Below are 9,617 nucleotides of genomic sequence, written 5' to 3'. Positions count from 1 at the left end.
CATATGCAGATGTGGTTTGACTTGCTTACGGCAGGAGCTGATAAGGAAAAAACTGACCAGCAACCAAATGCAGTCTTATTTGCCTTGTGGCAACAATTTTGCTCCCAGTGGCATGATACCAAACTTCCCCAAGAGGCACACAACAAGATACACCCAGTCTATTTGAAGGATTTTATGGCTACGTCTGCAGAAGCAGATGGACTGTTCTCTTTTGGCTAGGGAGCAGGCCAAGGTGCTCATCTTTTGGGGGCAGACAAGGACTGGGGGCCTCATGTTGAACTGGCAATACATTGGTCTGAGACAAATGTATAGCATGTGTTAGCGTAGAATGTAGCTTGATACATGGCAACCCAGATAAGTTTCCAGGGGCCACAGTGAATGTTGATAGTTATGGAGAACAGACTATTAAAGTCAAAGCTGTGTCTTTGCCTCTGAGCATTGAACGATTGCCCCCTCATGTATATAATGTGTATGCATCCCCTGTAGACAAATACATTCTGGGTATAGATGTACTTTATGGTTTGCGCCTGCAAACAACAGTTGGGGAATTATGGCTGTGGATCCAGACAGTGAAGCCTGAGTTACAGGGACATGCTAAATATGATCCACAGGTGTTACCCAAGCCAAGATGTGCAGTCAGTGTGAAACAGTATCACCTGCCGAGAGCACATGCAGAGATAGGTGCCACTATATTGGAGTTAGAAAAGGCCGGCATCATTCATTCCACACACAGTCCCTATAACACTCTGGTATGACCAGTGAAAAAACCTAATGGGCCCTGGAGGATGACTGTGCATTATCGAGACATGAATAAAGTAGTGCCTCCTTCGCATGTGGCTGTGCCTTCGGTTCACAACTTGATGGATCAGCTGATGACTCAGCTAGGAATTTATCACTGTGTACTGGACCTTGCAAATGCTTTTTCCTCTATCCCAATCTTGACTGACATACAACATCAAGTTGCTTTCACCTGGGAAGGAAGGCACTGGACTTTTCAAGTGTTGCCCCAAGGCTACCTGCATAGCCCAACAATCTGTCATGGTTTAGTGGCTGGGGACTTAGCCAAGTGGACTAGGCCCAGCATGGTTACAATGTTTCACTACATAAACGATGTGTTACTAACCTCTGATTCTCCTGCAGATTTAACCAAGGCAACTCCAGCACTGCTAGGACATTTGGAACAATGTAGGTGGGCTGTATATAAGGGTCTTATCCTTTGGATACCTACTTGGAAATATCAGTGGTGGATGGTAGGCCACCGACCCCTGTGGGGACAAGCCGTGTGGCAAGAGTTATGGGAACTGGTACATAAGGAGGAAGTAAGACTTTTCCATGTCACAGGACACTTCCCCTTAGCCAGTCTGGGCAATGACAAAGCCAATGCCTTGGCTAAGGTGAAATGACTGGAGAAAGCTCCAGCCACTGATGTGGCCCAGTGGTTACATCAACAAATGCAGCATGCTGGCTGCAACACCGTGTGGTCAATGGCTCAAAAGTGGAACCTGCCCATAATATGGGAAGATGTAGTAAACGTGCATCACATTTGTCCAGTATGTGCTCAAGAGTGTCCATACCCCCAGTGGGTGCTGCATACCGATGGGCAAATAACCTGTGGAAAGGTGCCCCTGACTTGATGGCAAGTGAATTTTGTGGAACCACTGCCAAGGTCAGAGAATTTCAGGTATATCTCCACAGCCATTGATATGGCTATTGCTCTTCTGTTTGTACGGCCCTGCAAGGGCCCAGACCAGGTAAGCACTGTGAAGGGATTGAATAGCCTTATGGCAATGTACAGTCAACCCCTGGTCATAGAAAGTGATAATGGAACCACTTTACTGGACAGGAAGTACAGAAGTGGGATTCTCAATGGTTCATTCAGTGCAAGTTACATGTGCTGTATCATACCCAGGCACTGGGAACGATTGAACAGTACAATGGTCATCTCAAAAAGGGACTAAGGCTATCCATCCAACCCTTGCCCCTAAAAGGGTGGACACAGTTGTTATGGCCAACAGTCAGGATACTGAATGAGAGACTCTGCAAGGGCAGGCCCTCTCCAGTGGAGGCTCTGTGGCATACAGCTGCACCTGTTCCTGCAACCATTCTTTCCAGGATGGTAAGCTGGTGTGTATTCTGCCAGAGGGAGAGGAACTCCCTCTATTGGTGCCAATAACCTTTTCATCTTTTTGTCCATAGTATTGTGGCTGCAGGCACCAGAGTCGACTGGACACATACATACATTCATGTGGCCAATGTGTCAGCTTGCTGAATACGCACTGAGTTTCCTACCAGTGTGGCTGCAGGATTCCTGTGAAAATCACCCCAATGATGAGTACTAACTGGACTTGTGTACAGGTGGGGTTTTTGTAGCTAATAGTTGAAAAGGATAGAGCTACAGGGACAAGCCTCAAGGTGTATTGAACATACGATAAGTTTGGAGGTTATATGGATGCGAGGGTCAGCAATCCTCACTAAGGGAACACTGCAGAAGATCACAGATGCATAGACTGAACAGCAAGAGACCCAGAAGGAGTGGAGTGTGAGGAAAGTAGAATTAGTATAGTGAGGGCCTCTTCCCTCACATCCGGCTGGGTGTGATCCAGCACATCCACTGTAAACAAGTTATATAAGAGTGGTGTAACTGTGCATGTGCACCCATGTACTCCTTGGCTCATTGCCACTGTTGTGTATTTTGGTATAAAAGGCAGAAAGCATGTCTATCCTCTTATCGGCCACCAGAATCTTTTTTCAACTCCCTGGCTCAGGACCTGCACAGCATGGGGCAGAGGGTCTGTGATCCAGCCTGACAGGAGCCTATCCTGAATTTCAACTCCATTTTCCAATCCCTTTCAACTTCCACAGCCTCTCTCTCTGTCCTCCCAAGTTGTTCTCTGTCAAGCTATGTCCTGGCACAGATGCCAACACCCTCATATTCAACATTCCACTGTAATTCCTTTTCATTTGTTCCATGAAATTTTTCAGGAATGTAAATTAGGAGGAGGAAAAGGGGGTGCTGCTGGGAAGGGCTGGAAAGGACAAGGCCCTGCCACAGTGAAGACCCTAAGCAGCTATGGCCATGACCACACCCCATGGCCTGCCAGTGGAGTCAGGGGACTTGCTTCTGGGCTACTCCCAGAGTCTTACCCTCAGCTGTTCCTCATGAACTCTCCCCTCCCAAGCCACAATCTTTATGAGCTAAGGTCACTTGGATCACCTGTGACTTTGGGTCCTAGACACCTGGGACCTGTTAATGTTCTCGGTGCCAGAAATCTACAGCAGGGAAATTCCTCTCTAATCTTAGCAGAGCACACCTGAAGAGGCAGGCCTGGCCAGACCCCTCACCTCCTGTGTGTGGGCGCAAGAGTTACGGTGTCTTGTCAGGCAGCATCTCCCAGCCGCATCAAGGGAAACTGTCCATTTGCCTTCTGACCTTTTGGAAAAATAACTGCAGGTGCCTTTCTTGTCCAGTTGAAAATTACAGCGCAGCATTCTGAAAGACAGGCTGTAAAACACTCTTTAAGTCTTGTTCAGATCTTCAAGACCCCCAGTTGAAGCTCTAAGCTAGATAGAGCCCAGCTAACTTTGCTCATGAGTTCTCCATGCCTGGGCCTCTGGACACTGCTGCTCATTTGCAAATGTGACTCTCAAAGGAGGCAGTGTCCTCGCCAGATGCCCACGGCACCGTTCTCTCCCTCTTTCTACCTCACCCTCAAGAGAAAAAATAATAGTGTTGGCAAAATGATGATGGGACAAGGTAGATCCAGTTTATGTGACTCCATCAGAAAAGTTCAGTGCTTTTCTCTTAGGAAATACTTGTCCGTAACTATGTAAATAGAAAGGCTTGTGACAGTCGCTTCTATTTCTACCCTGGGGCCTCAAAGCTGACCACACAGGATACCAAGGAAACTTCAGAAGACTTGGAACAGAAGTCTTCAGTGTTCAAGTACTCATTACATCTTTGAGCCACATTTTCCCATTATTTAGAAGGTCAGTAGGGTCAAGTAACCAGAAGAAAACAGGACAGAGGTATCAAAAACTAGAATGGAACTGTGATCTAAGTGTGCTTGCCACACTCCTGCTGGAGCAACACCTCCAGCTAAACTTAGATAACATCACTGTGATTAAACAATCCCAAAAGAGATCAGAAATGTGTGGCATTTGGGGGAAACACATCAATTAAGAGTATCACTTCTGTAATAAAGCAAATTTTGGTAACCAGAAATACAAAAGGATCCTTCCAAGAAGGAGAAAATGAAGTAATGAGATTGAGGTAGATATGGATAATAGAGCAAGAAATAGTGTGCATTAAGCAAGTAACTGAAAATATATCCTACATTGGAGTTTAATCCCATGGGTGATCCAAATGGCATAATTCACCATTCCCTCCTTTATGGAACATGCTTTAAAATTGCAGTTCTGACATACCCAGAAGAAGTGAAAACAGGCACCAGAGAAATACTTGTTCATAGCAGCAGTATTCACAATAACCAAAAGGTGGAAGTGGCCCAAATGTTCATCAGCAGCTGAACGGGTAAATGATGTGCGGCTGGATCCCGCGGGCAGGGTGCAGCACAGAGCCAACATGCTGGGCCGGAAGAGCGCACAGGCCTTCTAAGAGGACCACCAGCACTCACAGCCCCGCACGAGTTACTGTTATGTTTGCATGGAATAAATAGCTTCAGCAGGTGAAGATTAACTTAATACAAGATAGGGCTGGAAAGGTTTTTGCAGGAGACAGCGGGAAAGAGTCAAGTTTATAAAATGGTAATAAAAGGCTTTGACATATTTGGGCTTTAGATAAAAGAATAAACGCCCTCTCAGAAATAAAATATATACATATATCTTGGTCAATAATCATGTAACATTATTAACTCTATCTCTCTGGCCATGTAGCTCATGCCACGAAACGCCCAGTCCCTTCCTCTTCTCGGTTCCTGCAGAAGAACCATACAGTGGTAAACGTCTACCCAATGTCTTCCCACAGACCCAGCCCGGGATTTGTTTCAAACCGTATCTAAAGTAACCACAGTGAGATGGTGCTGCCCTGTTCTGCCATTTTCTCATCATAGTTAATAGGGCAAAAAGGGAATATTCCAGATTTCCACACTCATGAAAGCTATTAAACTGGACAGGGGGAGATTCTGAACACATCAGAAACATTTCTTTATTTCCAAGGTTTGAACATCTTTCAAATATATAAAACAAAGAGATGACAACCAGGTGAAGGACACAATTAGAAGAGAAGTGGGTTTTAAAGCCCACTGAAGTCAGATTTCTAGCATGGCCTGGAGCAGGGCATTTCAGTGCTCTCTCCAAAGGCAAACACTGTGAGAACACGGACCACTCACACTTGAGTCACACTCCGTGTCTCTCCCTGTGGATGTCGGCACCTCACCAAAGGACAGGCAGCAGGAAAGGAGATTGCGCACTGCACCTAAAACACAAATGAAATAGGAGAGTGTGTCCTCCCCCTTACCCTGGGGGATGCGTTCCAAGATCCGCAATGGACACCTGAAACCGCGGATTATGCTGGACCCTAGATACACTGTTTCTTCCTGTACATGTATGCCTCCGGTCATCTAGTTCATGAATGAGGCCCAGTAAGAGATTAACAACAATAACTAGTAATCAAGTCAGCCAGTCAAAGCAATCTACTGTAATACAAGTTGTGTGAATGTGGTCTCTCCCCTCTAAAGAACTTGCACTGCACTGACCCATCTTGGGATCTGTCATTCTGACAACCAAGGTGGCTCATGGCGTGAGCCTCCCACCCCCAGCCCCTCTTCCCACTTGGATTCTAGAACAGACCCTTGACCATCAGCAGGGCCTGGGCAGGAGGCAGTCGCGGGCCAGCCGGTCTCCACATGTCTGATTCACCCATTTCTGTTGTGTCCCATTTCCTAACCAATAAAATAAGATTCTTCACTTACCAGAAACATACAAAATTCCCAAATTCTGCCTGTTTTCCTTTAAGACCATCTTCAGAAACACATGAATGTGCTTCCTCTGTACTTAGATTTACATTGAGAGAAATAATGATATCCTGCCAGAGACACTAAATGGGTGAGGAGAAGAAAAGTCCACAGTGGGGACACGTGTATATATAGTAAGTTCTTCAGTAGAGAATGTTTTTGAGGGCAATGAGGAAAAGACAGCCCCAGCTCCACCCACATACATCTGTACTAGCAGGGAGCCGGCCTCCTTCCTGAGAGAGCAGGTTCCTTTGTCCTTACATGAGGGTGGTTACTGCTGTCTGCTGATTACTCAAAAATGGGGAAGAAAAGATATTTGATATAATGGCAGGAAACTCTCCCTTCCAACCAATTCCTGCTCCCAAGATGGAGACTGGACAGGAGGCTGCATCCTCTCTCTGACCTTGGGGTGATATCCAGCCCTCATGTCATCTCCCAGATCATTAACCAAGACCAGCAATGTGATTCCCCCCAAGTCATGTACATGCCCAGTGACAGACTGTATAGTCCATTTTGTGTTGCTATAACAGAATACCTGAGACTGGATAATTTATAAGGAACAGAGGTTTATTTGGTTTACGATTCTGGGACAGCTGCATCTGGCACGGGCCTCAGGCTGCTTCTACTCATGGCGGAAAGTGGCAGGCAGCCAACGGGTACAAACAGATCACATGGCGAGAGGAAGCAAGAGAGAGAGAGGGGAGGTGCCAGCTCTCATCAGGCCTAATAAAGAGAGAGAGGGGAGATGCCAGGGTCTTTTAAACAATCAGCTCTTACAGGAACTAATAGAGTGAGAACTCACTCACTACCCCTCGTCCCCCAGGGACAGCATTAATCCATTCATGAGGAATCTGCCCCCATGACTCAAACAGCTTCCAACACTGCCACATTGAGGATCAGATTTGTATATGAGTTCTGGGAAGACAATACATCCAAATTCCATCAGAGACTAAAACCTGTTCTCTGAATGCCCAGACCAGGCTCTTCCCCACAGGCCCTTGGTTCCAGCAAAGTTCAGAGAACAAAGGAGACACCAGCACACATGAGGCGGAGACCCCAGCTACTCATAGGGAGCCCAGAACTCTGTGGGCAAACTCTCACCTCTGGAGGCCAAGTCCATAGCACAAGCTACCTCTGCATGGAGGCCTCGGCCTGTGTCTCCACCAGCCAGCGAGAGCCGGGTAGGAGCATGGGGTTACAGCAACTAAACGCACTGCATGGAAGAACTGAACTGCACCTACAGATGGGTTGACAGCATGTCTGCTCACCCGGGCCAGGCACCAGGGACAGTGCACATGAGCGTGACATGCCAGCTCTCCTGGTCAGCACACGTCCAGGTAGCTGCGCAAAGCCTGGGGGACACCTGAGCCAAAAGCTGCCATGAACATGAACCAAGTTTAAAACCAACAGCCATTCTTTAGTAAAAACAGAATAATAAACTCTATCTGTTGACTTTTGTGAAAGGACAACAAAGCAGAAAGAGTCCCTGATTTCATTATCGTTACATAATATTTTCTGAAATCTCCCTTTTCAGGAACTACCTTGAAGCTTTCTAAAGACAGAATTGAAAGTGACTGAATGTGAATGCTAAAATAAGCCAACTGCATAAACAAACAAAAACACCCAATCTACATTTAAGCACCTGCTTTTGCTTTAAAGTGTTCCTTAAGAGAACCGAAGTCACCCAGTGACAGGCAGAGCAGCGAGTTCCTCCAGCAACATTAGACTCGACAGAGCAAAACTGAAGAAAACAAGTATTTCTCTTAAGCACCACCAACCGCAAACTTTCCACATGGGCTGATTTAATTTAAACATGCTTGGTGAGTGCCACAAAACATGAAAGTCCTGGCATTCTCGAGCCTGCCAGTCACTGCAAGAGGACACTTCTGGTGACTCTGAGGAGCCCTGGCTTAAAGCTGGCTCATGGTAATTCTGCCTGGTTTTGTCTCTGGAGGCAGTAAAACAAGCAACACCCGGGAATTCCAGAGCCCTTCGTAAACATGAGCTCACTCAACCTCCTGTGCACTGTGGTCTGCCGGGGAGGTCTAAGTGTGTCTCCTGGAGTCTCCACTGCAGACCAGAGCCCAGAGCACAAATAAATCACCCAAGTAATTCAGGCAAACAAGTGCCTGGGGGTTGGGGGCGGCTCAGTCATCCAAAGAGCAGCCTAAATCTCCCACTTCCTTTCTCCCGTGGCCACGGCCCATAAATCCGGGTGGCATTAAGAAGGGGCTCTGCCTGGTGGGTCAGCTCAGTTGGTGAGAGCATGGTGCTGGTTAAGAAGTGGCCTCCACTCCCCACAATTTCGTTCCAGTAAAAGCTGGACCAAGGGCTCACTGTTCAATATCCAAAGTTCCCCTCAGCCACCATACCAGTCGGCAAAAGCCACAGCATGCCACCAGCCTGTCAGCAAGCAAAAGGATAAGACCGTCAGACACGGGAAAATATTTCAAAGGAATATTCACTTCAACAAAAAACAGATCACCTGAGATTTCAGCAAACACTCGAGACATCCTCCAAAACCCTCTGGTTTGGTTTCAACTTGGCCCAGGAGGGGCCCAGGTCATAAGAACCCACTTATCAGAATTTGGAAAACAACATGGACTTGCTACATACATGCTCCTACCAGTGACTAAACTGGGGAAAATAAGGTTTTGCTGACAAAGAAGTGATCAATGTTTAGGTGATAGATATGCTAACTATTCTAATTAGGTCATTATACAATATATGCATGTATAGAAACAACAAACTGTATCCCATAAACAAGTACAACAAAAAAATAATAAATTGAAATTTTAAAAATATGTATAAATTAAGGTTTTGAAGGTTAATTCTAGGTGTCAACTTGGTTAGATGAAGGAATGCTGAGAAACCTGGTAAAGCCATCTTTTCAGGTGTGTCCATGAGGGTGTTTCCAGCAGAGATTAGTATGAGAGTCTGAGTGGCCTGGGTGTGAAGACTCACCCTCAGTGTGGGTGGGAACCATCCAATCCACTGGGGGTCCGGAGAAAACAAAAGACAGAGGAAAGAGGTGAAGCTCTCTCTCTCGATCCACTGGAGCTGGGATACACTCTTCTCTCCTGTCCATGGACATCAGAGCTTGAGACTCTTCAGCTTTTGGGTTCCAGAACTTACACCAAGGACACCATCAGCTTCCCTGGTTCTGAGGCCTGTGGACTTGGACTTGAGCCACACTACCGGCATCCAGTTTATAGACAGCCTATCGTAGGACTTTTCTTCATAGCCACGTGAGCTAATCCCCCTAATAAATCCCTCTCATGTAATTATAACATATCCTATTGATTCTGTCTCTCTGGAGAACCCTGACTAATATACAGGTTTTCCAAAGTTGCATTCATTACATATTTAACTATGCACAGTGTAAAGAATAGGACTCCGCCAGTGTTCAAATAAATTTCCCTACACATTCTGCTCCACGGAGACCCCCGACCGTTTCACATCTTGCCTACAAATTCTCTGTACAATGTAGTACATTCCGTCCTGTCTTGAGTCCTCAGCTTAGCAAAAGCTCCCAAGAGAAAGGTTTGTTCTGTTCTTCCTTTGGCAGATGACATTTCCAAAGGCTTGTGCACATGTGCAGCACTTTATAAACAACAGCTCAAGAGGACCTCAAGTGCATTTACC

Source organism: Cynocephalus volans, chromosome 15, assembly GCF_027409185.1.
Source record: "Cynocephalus volans isolate mCynVol1 chromosome 15, mCynVol1.pri, whole genome shotgun sequence".
Taxonomy (NCBI): Eukaryota; Metazoa; Chordata; class Mammalia; order Dermoptera; family Cynocephalidae; genus Cynocephalus; species Cynocephalus volans.
Note: the sequence above shows the minus strand (reverse complement) of the source record.